Source organism: Thalassophryne amazonica, chromosome 11 (assembly GCF_902500255.1).
Source record: "Thalassophryne amazonica chromosome 11, fThaAma1.1, whole genome shotgun sequence".
Lineage (NCBI taxonomy): Eukaryota > Metazoa > Chordata > Actinopteri > Batrachoidiformes > Batrachoididae > Thalassophryne > Thalassophryne amazonica.
Window position 1 is genome coordinate 100,084,360 of NC_047113.1, and position 17,925 is coordinate 100,102,284.

A 17,925-nucleotide genomic window follows, 5' to 3' on the forward strand; every position below is an offset into this window, starting at 1 on the left:
GATTGTCAATTGAGGCTCTCTGTCTGCTCCATCTGGTTTCAGTTTTGCTGTGTGTAATGGCGCAGGGCGCACTGGAGGAGTTATTCAAACGGGCTAACTAGTAAGATATCACTCCTGAAAATGATCTTTGGTTTATCGCGTGAGGTAAATCTGCCCTACAATTGGATTTTGGAAAACCATGTGTCGGTGAACCAATTCCGATTGGACACTCACATTGCGCACGTCATCACACAGCTTCTATGAGGAGTACAAAGATGGCTGGCTAAAAAGTGTGCAGAGTTAACTTTTCAGCAAAAAAAAAAAAGAAGGTTCTATCTCATTAAAATCATTATTATCATTATTTATAATTTAGTAAAGCTTGGTCCCAGCCATCATATACAATGGTGTTGGCCCCAGAAGCTTAAGCAGGGGGACATGCCTGGCACTGCAGGATTTGAGTCCCTCTCTGCGTAGTGTGTAGCCTTTGTTACTTTGGTCCCAGCTCTCTGCAGGTCATTCATCAGGTCCTCCATGTAGTTCTGGGACTTTGTTCACCATTTTCATGATCATTTTGATCCCAGGGGATGACATCTTACGTGGAGCCCCAGATCGAGGGAGATTATCAATGGTCTTGTATGTCTTCCATTTTCTTACAATTGCTCCCACAGTTGATTTATTCACACCAACCTGCTTGACTATTGTAGATTCACTCTTCCCAGCATGGTGCAGGTCTACAATGTTCTTCATGGTGTGCTTCAACAGCTCTTTGGTCTTGGCCGTGGTTGAGTTTGGAGTCTGACTGTTTGAGGCTGTGGACAGGTGTCTTTTATACAGATAAGGAGTTCAAACAGATACCATTAGTACAGGTAATGAGTGGAGGACAGAAGAGCTTCTTAAAGAAGTTACAGGTTTGTGAGAGCCATAAATCTTGCTTGTTTGTGGGTGACCAAATACTTATTTTCCACCATAATTTACAAATACATTCTTTAAAAATCCTACAATTTGATTTCCTGGATTTTTTTTTCTCATTTTGCTGAGTGAGTTGCACTTATCCAGGATTACAATCAGATCCTAATGAAGGATCAACAGCAGCATCAATACCTGCTGCAAGCTGTTGAGTTGCATCGACATCAGTTCCCAGAGGTGAAGAAAATCTGAACCAAATGCCACTCCTCATGACTTTTTGTTTTTACCAAATAGGTGCGCAGTGACATCTAATTTTTTTTTTTTTTATCTGTACTGTATGGTCAGTTAGGAGAAAGAAGTGATGTTTCAATTTGTATTTCATTTGTTAACATGTACATCACCATTGCTGGTTTGCGCCAGTATGCTCAACCATTGCAATTTCCACCTCCAGGTTAGAATAGTTGTATCGAAATAAAATTATTCACAAAATATTTTCTCATAAAGATGAACAATTTTGTCAGGAAGCACCTTAAGAAAGTCTCACACACACACACACTCATCTTCAATCGCTTAGTCCAATTAAGGGTCGCGGGGGGCTGGAGTCTACGCCAGCAGTCATAGAGTGCGAGGTGGGGTACACCCAGGACAGGATGCCAATCTGTCACAAGGCCATAAACAGACAAACAAACACAGTCACACCCACATGCACACCTACGGACAATTTAAAGATTCCAATCCACCACCAATCCATGTCTTTGGATGCGGGAGGAAACCGGAGCACCTGGAGGAAACCCATGTAAACACGGGGAGAGCATGGTGTTCTTACGTGTCATGTAACGTGGCTGTCTGATCAATGGGGCACTGGCGCTGTGACATGCAGCTGGAGCAGCTGAGGTTTTATTTTTATCTCTGTTGTGGTGGTGTTGGCATGCTGCTGGATGGTGACAGCTGTCAGCATCATGACTGCCTTCCAGATGTGGACATTGCACTGGATAGCGATCGCACTGTGGGCACTGTTCAAGCCTTTGCCACCCCAGGCACACCTCAACAATGTAGGCTCGTGGTGTGTGTGTGTGGGGGGGGGGGGCACACTCGCATGCCATTTGTGTTGCTGTGGGGGGACACAGCACACTCGCATGCCATTTGTGGGGAACGGGGGTTGGCACAATCACGCCATTTGTGTTGCTTGGGGGTAAACGGTACACTCGCAGGGCACTTAGAAGATGCAGGGCCATTTGCATAGCCAGCTCAAAAGTGATCGCTTGTGCTTTATTTTGGTGCTGGCTGCATGAATGGCCCCACCTTTTCTAAGTGCACCATGAGTGGTGTTGGATGTTCATGGGTGGTACCTGGACTCCGGCCGAAATTGGGTTGATTGGGCACTCGCCCACCATTCGCTGTCATTCGGCCACTGGTGTGAAGGCTGCCTCGATCGCACCATTCGGCCAGGGTTTGTCATGGCCAATGATTTCGTGCAGCCCCTTGGCTGCAGCACAATATGTCCAGTGTGCATTCGACATTCCATGCGAATGTTGTAAACATGATCAGATGGTAGTGCGACCTCATCTTGATCGCCATTCAAATGGGTTTCTGGTGTGAGCAACACACAAATGTGGATTGCATGCACTATGCCTGAATGGATGTGGCAACTGCTGTACAAGGCGTTCGAGTGCAGCTCACAAGTGCCATTCAAATCTTCCTTCGTGCACCATTTGGCCTCATTCGTGTTACGTGTGAAGGGCCCATGAGGGATATTAGTAGGTACCCCGAGTCAAAGGACATTTCACAATTTAATGGCGCTCTCTCTGTAGAAAAAGTTGTGGTTCCTATGTGGACCTATTTTCTTGTGTGGAAGCACTCCCCTGTGCTGTGGTCTCTGTTGGTTGTTTGCCATGCACATGGATACTTTGGCAACAGTAAAAAAGTAAACCAACTGATGTTTTCACGTGTGAAGTAAAGCTCCAAGTGAGCCTAATTATTTTACTATACATGTAGTTGCACAGACACGACAAAATGGCAACGAGAATTCTACGACCCTAAAAAGAAAATGGAGCTTCCCAGTGCATGGAATGAGAAGCTGACTGGAGGGAAGGAGAGTGAAAACTAGCCATGGAGCTAAAGGAGTACCAAGACTAATGAGGGATGTGTGAGCAAACATCCATAGCTCACAGTCAACTAGGCATAAGCAACCTTAAACAGCAAACAGCACACTGAAGATGGCTTTCTTTGGAAAAGTGGATGAGTTTGATACCGCTAATGAAGACTGGGATGCGTACATCGAAAGAGTGGAATTATACAGAGTGGCTATACGCCCAACCGTTGGTTCAATAAAGTAAATACACGAGCATATATGCCCAACCACAACCGACCGATAAGCGCGCTTGTAAGTTCACTTCTGGTTTCAATGCGAGGAAACCGCAAGCCGGCTGCGGGGTGGTTCACAGCCGGCGGAGGGGCTGTGAGCTAAAGCGGTTCTGTTTGGCTCATCACACCCAGGGAACTCTGTCAAACTAACACTATCTTAAAGCCAACAAGCAGCATTTTGTTAATTAAAACTGTTTTAAAACTGTTCCCCTCCGCCTCGCTCCAAAAAGAGGCACTTTTACCCAGAATCCTTTGCAATTTGTCTGTTTGTTACAAAACCTCAGAATTAGTGCATTACTCAACATTAAAAGATATATGTTATATTTTAACTTTGTACAAATGACATAATTGACATTAATGGAGTTATTCTATCGGTATTAATGTTATTTATAATCAAAACCATAAGTCAGCATGACTTTATTTTTCAAGACCTGCGCCTGACCGCAGTATCATAATTGATAGAGAGTTGGCTTTATGGCTGCTCTTGGAGTGCCTCTGTGTTGGGAGCGCTGTAGTAAATAAGAGCTTCCAGCAGGGGCAGAATGTAGAAAAAAAAGTGTGGTCTCATTGTTGGGGTCTGTTTTTATTTTTAATATTATTGTAAGCTATTAAATTTGTTCTACTACTAGTTGTAGATGTGTCAGAGGTAATATTGGAATCTATCTGTTATCGGTTATCTGTAACTTCCGATACATTTTTGGGTGGTTTATTGTTTTATCTTTATCGAAGATAACTTTTCAGTTATCTGATTATCTGTTATCAAAGTTAATTTTGTGGTTATCTGTGCCCACCACTGCATTTGGCAATATTCAAAATATTTTGCAAGACTATCTAAAGCCTAAACCTCTAGTGATAGCTACAGGTTGAGGAAAGATTTAGATTTCAGGAAAGAAATCAAACAAATGATGAAAGCATTTCGGATTACATGGCTCAACTGTGCAAACTTTCACAAAACTGAAACTTCAAAGAGGGACATTCTGATGCATTTAGTGACAGTCTGGTATGTGGCATGCATTGTTCAAAAACACAAAAGAGGCTGCTGTTAGAAAAGGATGGATTTGGGAAAAGTGCTGGCTATTTCAATTTCAATGGAAACAGCAGTTACTGTAAGTATGCATGAGAATTACAAAAGGAAAGCATTGAAAATGAAATGCATAAAAACATCCATAAATAACACAAAAGGGCTGAAATCTTATAGATGTGGAAAATCTTATTTTGCAAATGACTGTTGGTTCAAAGACAAGACCTGCAGAACATTCCACAAACAAGGCCTCAGATAAAGAGCATGTAAATCACACAAAAAGCACAGCCAAAAAGAAAAACCTGACAAAAAAAAAAAAAAAAGTTTTAGGCATAAAGCAAAATCCATGCCAAAAGTGACAGAGCAACCTGGTCTCAGGGCAAGTCGAGATTCAGCAGCATGAAATCTACATTTATCTATTGGTTCGTGATATTGTGATGAAAAGTGCATCAATTTCATCACAGCAGCACAAACTGATTCTAATTCATTCCGTGATGGCTGCACAAAATTAAAAGTGAAGCGGGGGTCAGGGTGGTTATGGTTAGGGTGGGGAAGGAGTAGGATTAGGTTATGGTTAAGGTTAGGGTTTGGGGTAGGAGTAGGGTTTATAATAGTGAGTTAAAAAAAAACCCCATCACAAAGATTTGACTCATTTCGTGATGGACACACACACACACACACACACACACACACACACACACACACACACACACACACACACACACACACACACACACACACACACACACACACACACACACACACACAAAAAAAAAAACATGAGACTGGGCTAGACAGAGTACAAGAAAATCTGACAATACTAATACTCATGAAGCTGACCTGTTACGCTTAGAACTTCACAGCATCACAGAAGCAGACCGTAAAAATAAAATGGATAAGAACAGCGAAGACAAAGGAGCTGGTCATTGACTTTGGGAAGTCCAGACCATCCAGACACATCCAGGCTGGACAAACTGATCAGGTGGGCTGGCTCTGTGGTTGCCATGAAGCTGGACTATCTGGTGATGGTGGCAGAGAAGAGAACACTGGACAAATTGCTGAACATTATGGACAATGCCAGTCACCCTCTGCACACCGTCATCAGCAACCAGAGGAGGCTCTTCAGCCACAGACTGCTCCTTCCCAAGTGCAGGACCAACAGACTGAAAACCTCCTTTGTCCCTCAGACCATCAGACTGTACAACTCCTCACTCTGGGGGGTGGGGGGTGAGTAACAGGAAGACAGAGGACAGGAAGGAGAGGAACAGTTGTTGGCAGTAAACCAGTAATGTTCAGTTTGTCTGGTATTTATATTGTGTATTTGTATTCACATTTGCAAACTGTTTTTCTTTTTTCACTTCTAATACTTTGTGTGCTTCTTACCCTGTGTGCTGCGACACAATGTTGCTGGAACTTCAGTTTCCCTGAGGGAGACTTCCCAAGGGATCGATAAAGTTCTATCTAATCTAATCTAATCTACAAGAAGTGTCTGGAGTAAAAATGAAAATGGAGCTGTACACAGGTTCAGCTTTGTCTGTAATATCTGAAGCTGTCTAAAAAAGACTTCCAAGCTGCCACCAGAAAACACATCAGTGATGTTAAAAACATACATGCACTGGTGAGAAAGTGTTCCCTAAAGGAAAGCATCAGGTGGAAGTGACTTATGGTGACAAAACACACAAGTTGGAGTTCTATTGAAAAATGTAGGACCAGCTCTTTTGGGTGTAAGTGGTTAAGTAAAATCCAGCTCGATTGGCATGCATTTAAAGCTCTCAATATATCTCAAGAGTCACAACTGTACTTATGAACAAAGACTAATTCAGCTCTTCTAATCTAATCTTGACCCTAGTATACTGAAAAATTATAGGCCGATATCAAATCTATCATTTTACTCTAAATTTCTGGAAAAACTGGTTTCACAGTTTGTGGAGTATCTTACTGAGAATAATCTTTCTGAGCCACTGCACTCTGCCTTTAGAAAATATCACTCTACAGAGACAGCTCTCACTAAGGGCCCAGTCCCACTGGGGAGAGGATTAATTGCGCATGAATTGAGTATACAAAGTTCGGGCATTCGTTGTTGTCCGCAACAAAAATGGCCAAAATTGACAAATGTCCCAGTATGAATTACGGATATATTAATAATATATAGCGAATATATGATGAACAATCACGGCTGTATAACGCATGTAGTGAGGAAACGGATTGTGATTATCACAGCAGTATTACGGGTGTATTATGAATGCATCGCGCACGTGTTTGCGCGTGCACAGCATCTGCATTGCGGTCATAAAAGAAGCACACTTGGGCCGTTGGCATCACTATTCACACCAACAATACAGGCTCTGGAGCATTTGCTGGACTTGGACAAGTTCATTAGCGTAAACAAACAGTGAACAGGGTGAGTGGTGACGTCAGCGGATCACATCAGAGCGCAGCTCATCTGAATGATTATAACAAGAAGGTAAATCTGTTATAAACATAGGAATAATTACTGTAACAGCTGCAGACAAGAAGGAAAAAACACGCAACTGTTTTATCAAGCCTTGACAATGTAAACAAGTCAAATAATTACCTTTTTAGACGGCTCAAAATGCTTTCTGCAGCTGGAGCCGTTTGCGCGCGCGTCCAGCTGCAGCTTCCTCTGATTCAGGAGGTGATTACAGCCATTTTCAACAGGCAATTTCCAGAATAAAATGATTAATCTGCCACGAAATAATTATTTTATAAAGGCAGCGTCCAGCGCAGAGCGCGTGCCAGCTGGTAGAACAAAGAATGGCGTCCACCTGTGAACACAGCGCGTCTGATTTGCATCCGCCACAAATCAGATGCAAAGCAGACGTAATAAAAATGCTTTATTCGTGGCCAATCTGTATGCAGTCGCTACAACTTATTTTAGTTTGTGATGTGGACATGATGGGCACGAATAATATCCATTTTACACACTGTACCAGTCCACTGCCAAGCCGCAAATCCCTGTCAGTTGCGGATATCAGCAGATGACGGCGAATATACAGCACATAGATTGAGTATGTATTGTGTATGTATTTAGTATGTATGAAGTATGTAAGGCGGATGTCATCCGCAGCCAAAATTTTGTGGAGCTCAAAAATCCTGGCAACGGAAAAACGTGCCTCTGCGGATAATTGTGGACGTGTGCGGGTGTCGGCCGACTCATACAAGCATGTTTCACGCATATTGCGGATGTTAAGCGAATATGAGACAATTTTGTGTGCAAGCCATACGCAAATCCTTGTAAACACCAGTGGGACAGGGCCCTAAATTGGTGAATGACTTTCTGCTTACAAAGGACTCAGACACTACTGCAGTTCTGTTGCTGTTAGATCTCAGTGCTGCGTTTGATACCATGGATCATCATATTCTACTCAATAGGCTGGAGAATCATTTTGGGATTACTGGGAGTGCCCTTGCATGGTTGACGTCATACCTGACCAGTCGTTCTCACTGTGTTTTGTACAATAACACTACCTCTAACCTTAGTGACATGAAATTTGGGGTTACACAGGGGTCCATCTTAGGTCCCCTGCTTTGATCCCTTTATATAGCACCCCTTGGGCACATATTGTGGCGTTTTGGGATTACCTTTCACTGCTACGCTTATGATACTCAGTTATACACGCTGATAACAACTGGTAATCTCATCCACATAAAATCCTTAGAAGATTGCCTTACATCAGTGAGAAGCTGGATGTCTAGCAACATCCTACTTTTAAACTCTAATAAGACTGAAATGGTGGTTCTTGGTCCAGTGAAACATCGGCATCAATTTGACCAGTTAACGCTTAGCCTAGGCATGTGTGTCATACATCATACTGACAAAGCGAGGAACGCTGGGGTAATTTTTGATCCTATGTTGTCCTTTGACCTCCACATTAGAGATATGATGAGGAGTGCTTTCTTCCACCTGCGAAATATTGCAAAGATTCATCCTATCCTGTCTATGGCTGATGCTGAGACCCTGATCCATGCATTTATCTCTTCTAGATTGGACTACTGCAATGTTCTATTTTCTGGTTTACCGCTGTCCAGCATTAGGGGTCTCCAATTGGTTCAAAATGCTGCTGCCAGACTTTCGACATGAAGCAGAAAGTTCAACCACATTACTCCCATCTTGGCATCCCTTCACTGGCTTCCTGTCCCAGTGAGATCAGATTTTAAGGTTCTACTACTAGCCTATAAAATTGTTCACAGACTGGCACCTCCCTACCTAGCTGATCTAATTAAACCCTACGTACCGGCCCGGGCTTTGCATTTGCAGGATGCAGGACTACTTTGTGTCCCTAGGGTGCATAAAAAGTCTGCGGGTCATAGATCTTTCTCTTATCGTGCCCCTGTTCTGTGGAATGATCTCCCTGCATCAATAAAACAGTCAGATTCTGTGCAGACTTTCAAGTCCAGACTTAAGACTCACTTATTTTCCTTTTTGTATGGCTAGCATATTGGCATATTTGTTACTATGCTTTTTACTCTTTTACTGTGCTTTTTTAATCTTTTAATTCATTTTATTTTGTTTTTTGAATTGTTTTGTGTGAAGCGCCTTGAGGTGACTCTTTTGATTTGATGCTATATAAAATTAATAATTTGAAAATGAAGAACATGCACAAGTGTTCGAAAACTGAAACACATTAAATTAAAGATTGAATTGGATGACAATGTGAAAAAAAGATTTCACAAAGCACGTCCAGTGCCATATGCACTGTGACTGAAAATGAATAAAGAACTTCAGAGCTTGGAGGGATCATACATTCTGAGGTTGACTGCAGTGACTGGGCTATACCCATTGTTCCAGTGATTAAAAAAAGGGAAAAGTGGAGGTGTTCACATATGTGGTGATTCCAAGGTGAGCATTAATCTGGTGCTGCGTACTGTACAGTACCCCTGCCACAAATTCAAGACATCTTCTCATCACTAGCTGGAGGGGAGAATTTTTTCAAAAATTGACCTGTCTCAGGTATACCTTCAGATGGAAGTGGAGAAATCAAGTCAAACGTTTTTAACCATCCACACACATAAAGGACTGTACCAGTGTAATAGATTAATATTTGGCATCTCATCTGCTCCAGCCATCTGGCAAAGAGCGATGGAGCAAGCAGTGGTGGGCACAGCTAACCAAAACCTAGCTTCGATAACCATTCATCTGTTCACTGAAAAGTTAACTTTTATAAAGCAAAACCGATAAACCACTAAAAAATTTACAGCTGAAAGCTGAAGCAATAACTTGCAGTATTGATTCCAGTACACTGGCAGCTACTGACACAACAACAAGTCAGCACTTCTGTCTCAGATCAGGCTTCTCTCATCTAAAAAGACCAGGGTCCTTATGCACGAAGCAGCCTAAGCCTAAAAATAGCTCCTAGTGATGTTATTCTGAGAAAAATCTTAGAATTTCTTGAATTTTTAGACATTTCTTAGAATTTTCCCTTGGTAAGATGGAAGTTGTCCTCAAAGCACCTTAGGCCTTAAGCCAGCTCCTCAGATGCCAAACTGGTAAGAGTAGTGATGAGGACTTTTTAGAAGCCCAAGAGTGTCTTAAGCAGATGAGCTGGTGGAATAGACACAGAGGAAGCAGAGATATTTTCTTTGCAGAGATTTTTTTTTTTTATTTGCAGGATGACTGAATCAGTAACATGCTACCAGCTTGATCTACATAATTATTTCATGAGATGAGAGATGAGATGAGATTTATTATCATTGTCATTACACGAGTGCAACAACAATGAAATTACGCTTACACTCCAGTTACCTCAGACAGCAATTAATCCACAATTATTACTCGTTGAATGTAATAATGGCACACATCAGAATTAAAGACATTTGACATTGTTTATGTGCACTAAACTTGAAGCAGTCCGTCATTCGAATTGAGGAAAAGTGGGTGAAGGCTGCAGCAGGAGGGCCTGTGCCGCCCAGCTTGGAGAGTTGAAGGATGCAGCAGTAAAAATTGTGCTGCCTTCAGGATGGTATGGAGGAAGCCAGGGTAAGGGGAGTGGAGAGACACAAGGGGGGGGGGGGGGGGGGGGGTAATAGGTATGGAGGAAGGGAGATATGCATTGTGTGCAGATGAGTTAAGTTCGTGTCAGTTTCTGTCCGTGTGTGCAGGCAGCAGCAGGATGGAGAGGGGGTAGATTAGACCTCTTCAAATTAGACCTTTTTCATCAAACTTATGCAAACTGATATTATTCCCATTCTCCAAGGTCTAACTTAACTAAATATACCAGTTACTTTGATCTTGGACCTTGGCTATGCCTGCCTCAAGAGCCATGCAGTTTTTTCAAAAACGCTGCAAAATTCGGGATATTATGTCCTTGTTTTCTTTGTAGCTTCCCAGAGGTTAATGCTATAGCATTGGAAGTGGTACCAAATGAAAGCTAATAAAATTGTCTTGCATATGGTGTCAAACACATGAACACCTGTGTAAATTTTAACAAATTTTAATGCACAAACCTACATATTTTTGATGCTTGGAAAGGATGACATCATATGATACATAACTTTATCTCAAAAATGTTACTCTATAGTCTATACAGCTTTACTAAAGCTGTATGGTGCATCAAGCTCAGTGAACATCACATGACAAGTTTGACAAGTAAAAAGCCAAATTATCACCAAGTAAACAAAATCATAAATTTCACTGGAAGTAATGAGTAAAATATTCAGTTACAATGAGCCAAATGAAACTGAATATATTAGCACTGCTATTAAAACAAAACATGCATTTTAATATTTTGCATTAACCTCCAGGAAACAATTATACACTGAACAAAAATATAAATCCAACACTTTTGTTTTTGCTCTCATTTTTCATGAGCTCTATAGTCTATAGTTCTATAGCTCTATATAGAGTAACATTTTTTAGATAAAGTTATGTATCATGTGATGTCATCCTTTCCAAGCATCAAACATATGTAGGTTTTGTGCATTAAAATTTGTTAGAATTTACACAGGTGTTCATGTGTTTGACACCATATGTAAGACAATTTTATTAGCTTTCATTTGGTACCACTTTCAATGCTATAGCATTAACCTCTGGGAAGCTACAAAGAAAGCAAGGACATAATATCCCGAATTTTGCAGCGTTTTTGAAAAAACTACATGGCTCTTGAGGCAGGCATAGACAAGGTCCAAGATCAAAGTAACTGGTATATTTAGTTAATTTAGACCTTGGAGAATGGGAATAATATCAGTTTGCAGAAGTTTGATGAAAAGGTCTAATTTGAAGAGGTCTAGGGGTAGATAGATAAGAAGGGGGAGCTGAATTCCTTCACCAAGGCCGTAGATCCTACTGGGGGAAGAGCATGTTAATTTACTGTCTTAATGTATTTATAAATTGTTTAGGTTGTTGTTATCATATACACACATTAATATTAGCATTATTTTTTTATTATTATTATTGAGATTTTATTTTCTTATTACTATTTTGTCATTTGATTTTAAATGGACAATAAACAGAAATAAGTGTTTTCACTGTCTTGTCATGCATGCATTTCTAACATATTTACAATTAATTTATGTACTTGCACTAACATTATTAATTAACTCACGCACCCACGCACACTTTTAATGTAGATAATCGGCTTGTGAATGAGATATGTTCAAACATCTTCAAGCTGTGTCACAACACATTTTGTGGTGAAGTGCGTGGAATAATAAAAGACAAGTAAGAGCTTTTGTCTTTTTGGCACTCTACCACTAGGAGGCACTCTTATTTTTCAGATACAACTAGACATGGTTGAAGGGACAACATCAAACACGATACACTTTTCACTTGTCATGACAACTTAACTCACTAAACCAGTTGAACTATAAAAACACAATAAATCAATAACACTAACAACACTGTTAACATGGACCACAATAACAACATTTAACCCCTTAACGCCCATCGTCGCATATATGTTGGGAAGGTGTCGTAGCACGGACCCACAACAGGGGGCGCAAATGAACGGACAATGAGTAAGCCAAAAGGTAACAATTTAATGTTGTGACAACACACAACTAAACACACAAAATTTGTAAAGCCAATTAACACCAGGTGACGTGTGGGCAGGCTCGAAGATAGAAGACCCCCGACGAGAGAGAAGCCGCGTCTCACACGGCTTCCACCACCAACGGTCTGAAGAACACCGGAGCCACCAAGTCCCGTATCCCCAGGTGGCCTCTGTCTTCGGCTGTCGACCCTGGTACTGCTGGCAGAAAGCAGAGACAAGATGAATGAGCGTAAGTCCGCACACTCAGTGGTCCATGGTCTGTACACAGTTAGGAGGGAGAACCTCCACCTCCAAATCACACACTCGTGCAGCTCTTGATTAACCACTTATCTGTTTGGAGTGTGAGGCGCAGTCGTCGCAGTCACACCAAACGCCAAAATCCCAGATAAGGCAACAACCACAGGACAACGGCTGCAAATGAGATTGGATTAGTACACAACGTTTTAGTCAGCGGAGAAAATTACCTCTTGGTAGTTGATTTCTCAGTGGGGAGGTGGAGTTACAGTCCGGCTTATGTAGTGGTGTAGATGAGTGACAGCTGGTGCGATGAGTGACAGCTGTCACTTCTTCTGGGTCTGGCGCCCTCTCGTGCTTGGAGCCCGCACTCCAAGCAGGGCGCCCTCTGGTGGTGGTGGGCCAGCAGTACCTTCTCTTCAGCGGCCCACATAACAGGACCCCCCCCCTCAACGGGCGCCTCCTGGCGCCCGACCAGGCTTGTCCGGGTGTCTCGCGTAGAACTCGGCCAGGAGGGCCGGGTCCAGGATGAAGCTCCTCTTCACCCAGGAGCGTTCTTCAGGTCCATACCCCTCCCAGTCCACCAGATATTGGAACCCCCAGCCCTTATGACGGACGTCCAGGAGCCTGCGGACCGTCAAAGCAGGCTCCCCGTCGATGAGCCGGGCAGGAGGCGGCGCAGGTCCAGGTGCAAAGAGGGGCGAGGTGTGGTATGGCTTGATGCGGGACACGTGGAATACAGGGTGGATCCACAGTGAAGCCGGGAGTCGGAGCTTCACTGCGGCCGGGTTGATGATCTTGAGGATTTGAAATGGTCCAATGTATCTGTCCTTTAACTTAGGGGAGTCCACACAGAGGGGGATGTCCTTTGTTGAAAGCCACACCTCCTGCCCGGGCTGGTATGTGGGGGCCGGGGAACGTCGGCGGTCCCCATGGGTCTTAGCCCTCGTCCGGGCCTTTAACAGGGCAGAGCGGGTGGTCCGCCACACCCGGCGGCACCTCCTGAGGTGGGCCTGGACCGAGGGCACACCGACCTCTCCCTCCACCAGCGGGAACAATGGGGGCTGGTACCCCAAACATGCCTCAAAAGGGGAGAGGCCGGTAGCAGACGAACTCACACTTCTCGCCCTTCACAAACAGCCGGTTCTCCAACAACCGCTGTAGGACCTGACGTACATGCTGGACATGGGTCTCAGGGTCCGGGGGAAAAGATGAGTATATCGTCCAGATATACGAAGACGAACCGATGCAGGAAGTCCCGCAAGATGTCATTTACCAAAGCTTGGAACGTCGCGGGGGGCGTTAGTGAGGCCGAACAGCATGACCAGGTACTCAAAATGACCTAACGGGGTGTTGAATGCCGTCTTCCATTCGTCTCCCTTCCGGATTCGAACCAGGTGGTACGCGTTTCTAAGATCCAATTCGTAAGATTTGGGCTCCATGCAGGGGCGTGAACACTGAATCCAACAGAGGTAACGGGTATCGGTTGTGAACCGTGATCTCGTTCAGCCCTCTGTAATCAATGCATGGACAGAGTCCGCCGTCTTTTTTACCCACAAAAAAGAAACCAGCACCCATCGGGGAGGTGGAGTTCCGGATCAGCCCGGCAGCTAAGGAGTCCCGGATGTAGGTCTGCATTGATTCGCGTTCCGGACGTGAGAGGTTGTACAACCTACTGGACGGGTACTCAGCGCCCGGGACCAAATCGATGGAGCAATCATACGGTCGGTGCGGAGGAAGAGTGAGCGCCAGATCTTTGCTGAAAACGTCAGCAAGATCATGGTACTCCTTTGGCACCGCCGATAGATTGGGGGGAACTTTGACCTCCTCATTAGCCGTAGTGCCGGGAGGAACCGAGGATCCTAAACACTCCCGGTGGCAGGTTTCGCTCCACTGCGTCACAACCCCGGACGACCAATCTATCCAGGGATTGTGATTCACCATCCATGGAAAGCCCAAAATCACTCGGGAGGTAGATGGTGTTACATGGAACACCATCTCCTCCCTGTGATTCCCAGACACAACCAAAGTCACTGGTTGCATCTGATGTGTGATTAATGGAAGCAGGGTGCCATCTAGTGCTCACACCTGCAATGGTGCCGGCAGAGCCACCAGGGGGAGCCCTACCTCCTTTGCCCATCTGCTGTCCAGCAGATTCCCTTCTGACCCCGTGTCTACCAGTGCTGGGGCGTGAAGGGTTAAATCCCCACAAAGGATTGTTACTGGGATTCATGCAGATTTGCAGGGTCTTTCCGCGTGTGTGTTATGGCCCACCCTTAGCCCAGTTCCTAAGGACGGGCGTTGTAGTTTGACCGTTTTGGGGCAGTCCTTCTGCATATGCTCACAAGAGCCGCAGACAAAACACTCCCCGCGGGCCAGCCTCCTTTGTCTGACATTTGTTTTCACTTTGGCCCTGCTCGTGTCCATAGCCTCCTCAGCAGGGGGAGCTGTAGCCACACGGAGCTCTCTGGCAGTGAAGCGTGGGGACGACGTCACCTTGTCAGAACCGGAAGGGGGAGGGACGGCTCGTGCCCGGTCACGACCCCCGGCCTGCTCCCGACGATGCTCGTTAAACCGGTTGTCTAAGCGTATAACCAAATCGACAAGCCCGTCAAAATCCCGCGGTTCTTCCTTAGCCAGTAGGTGCTCCTTAAGGACCGGGGACAGTCCATTTACAAAGGCGGCGCGGAGCGCAAGGTTATTCCAGCCGGACCTCGCTGCCGCGATGCGGAAGTCGACTGCATACTCGGCTGTGCTACGGCGCCCCTGTCTCATAGACAGCAGCACGTTCGAAGCGGTCTCGCCTCTGTTGGGATGATCAAACACTTGTTTGAACTCCCGTACAAACCCAGTATAAGACGTTAGGAGCCGTGAATTCTGCTCCCAAAGCGCCGTAGCCCAGGCGCGTGCCTCTCCTCGAAGCAGATTAATAACATAAGCTACCCGGCTAGCGTCTGATGCGTACATGACAGGGCGCTGTGAAAAGACGAGCGAACACTGCATGAGGAAGTCTGCGCACATCTCAACACAGCCCCCGTACGGTTCCGGAGGGCTTATGTATGCTTCAGGGGACGGTGGGGGGGTTCGTTGAACGACCAGTGGAACGTCTGATACAGGCCCAGGACCAGCCAGAGGAGTGGCTGCAGCAGCGCCCTGATCGCGCGCTTCCACCCTGGCGGTGAGAGCCTCCACCCTCCGATTAAGGAGGACATTCTGCTCGGTCACTAAATCTAACCGAGCCGTGAAGGCGGTTAAGATCTGCTGCAGCTCACTCAACACGCCTCCCGCTGACGCCTGCGCTCCTGGCTCTTCCATTGGCCGTTCACGCTCGGGTTGACGCCCCTCGGAATCCATGACGATGGCCGAGAAATCCTGTTGGGAAGGTGTCGTAGCACGGACCCACAACAGGGGGCGCAAATGAACGGACAATGAGTAAGCCAAAAGGTAACAATTTAATGTTGTGACAACACACAAAATTTGTAAAGCCAATTAACACCAGGTGACGTGTGGGCAGGCTCGAAGATAGAAGACCCCCGACGAGAGAGAAGCCGCGTCTCACACGGCTTCCACCACCAACGGTCTGAAGAACACCGGCTGTCGGCTGTCGACCCTGGTACTGCTGGCAGAAAGCAGAGACAAGATGAATGAGTGTAAGTCCGCACACTCAGTGGTCCATGGTCTGTACACAGTTAGGAGGGAGAACCTCCACCTCCAAATCACACACTCGTGCAGCTCTTGATTAACCACTTATCTGTTTGGAGTGTGAGGCGCAGTCGTCGCAGTCACACCAAACGCCAAAATCCCAGATAAGGCAACAACCACAGGACAACGGCTGCAAATGAGATTGGATTAGTACACAACGTTTTAGTCAGCAGAGAAAATTACCTCTTGGTAGTCGATTTCTCGGCGGGGAGGTGGAGTTACAGTCCGGCTTATGTAGTGGTGTAGATGAGTGACAGCTGGTGCGATGAGTGACAGCTGTCACTTCTTCTGGGTCTGGCGCCCTCTCGTGCTTGGAGCCCGCACTCCAAGCAGGGCGCCCTCTGGTGGTGGTGGGCCAGCAGTACCTCCTCTTCAGCGGCCCACATAACAATATATGCTACAATCTCTGACTCAAATATGCAACTTACCAAATTGACCTGTATGCCCGTTGTCGCAAATTTGCAACATACCATCATTATTATTATAACATTATAACATGAAGTCATTACCAGAATACCCAATATTACTATCTAGTTTTTGTGCAAAAGTGAAATTAATAATCTCAACATTATTTACCATTTACTTAAAGGCAAAAACAGACACAAAACATTTTTTTATATACAGCTATATAAATTCGGGCATTAAGGGGTTAAACTCTGAAAACCCAGAACTCCCATAATGCATTGCAGCACAATAGTTCACAGGTTTAGTGACCAGCCTGGCGATCACTCCGATTTGCTGATGATCATCATCATGACATTAAATTATTTTCCTGATTACACATTTCTTAATGCAGTTATATGATCAGCTGATTTTACTGTTCATTCATATGTAGGAGCTTAACAAACAACAACAACAAAAAATTACATATTTACAAATACAGATTTATTTGTAAATCCCACCACATGTTACAGTTATATGTGTTATATACCAACCAACCACTGATGTCAGGAAACAAATTTTCCCATAATGCATTGCAGCATCAAAATTAGTGCATTGCAGAAACATGTAAAACGACAGTGGTGACGTTAATTTCAAAAACTTGTCTGGAATTAGTTGGTTTAAATTTTAACCATAACTCAAATGGTGTGAAAAAAATATCTTTTTTTTTTCTTTCTCTCTCTCCCTTTCTCTCTAGTAGCTAGCTCTCCTCTGCTGACAGAGGATTGATCACTGCCACTCATATCTGTCTGTCTGCTACAAAACATGTAACAGGCAGGCACTGAAACCTATGATTTCAGACTTTACAGATGTTTTTAACTGTTTAGCTTTATTCACTATGCCCACAAAAATATGTTAGCGGTCTAAAGGTTATTGGGACTAAATTTATTGGAAGGTAATTGGTCCGCTTATGGTTTTCCAAGTTATCTGAAAAGCTAATCCACTCACAAAAACATTAGTTTTAATAATTAGCAGTTAGCAGATTAGCAGAACTGTGCCCACCACTGGGAGCAAGTACTTCAGGATATACCACAAACACAGTGTTATCTGGATGATATCTTTGTCACAGGACAGAATAATGAAGATCATCTCCAAAACCTCACCAAAGTGCTCAAAAGACTCAGTGACTAACTGGGACCCCAGGAGAGAATCCACCATACCCTGGAGCCAGGCAGCCTGGGAGAGAGAAACTCCCACTCTATGCTGGACTGTTTGATTGGCTTCATGGCCTGCACCAGATTACTTAGAAGAGATAGACAGTGATCATCA

General features: G+C 44.5%; 1 long non-coding RNA gene across 1 annotated transcript; it reads left to right on the forward strand.

The window, feature by feature from the left end:
• The first annotated feature begins 1,558 nt into the window (after positions 1 to 1,558).
• Positions 1,559 to 13,372, forward strand: LOC117520654. The gene is made up of 3 exons (XR_004563718.1): positions 1,559 to 1,701; positions 7,107 to 7,111; positions 13,360 to 13,372. It is a non-coding gene; the product is annotated as an uncharacterized LOC117520654 (long non-coding RNA).
• The last annotated feature ends 4,553 nt before the right edge of the window (positions 13,373 to 17,925 follow it).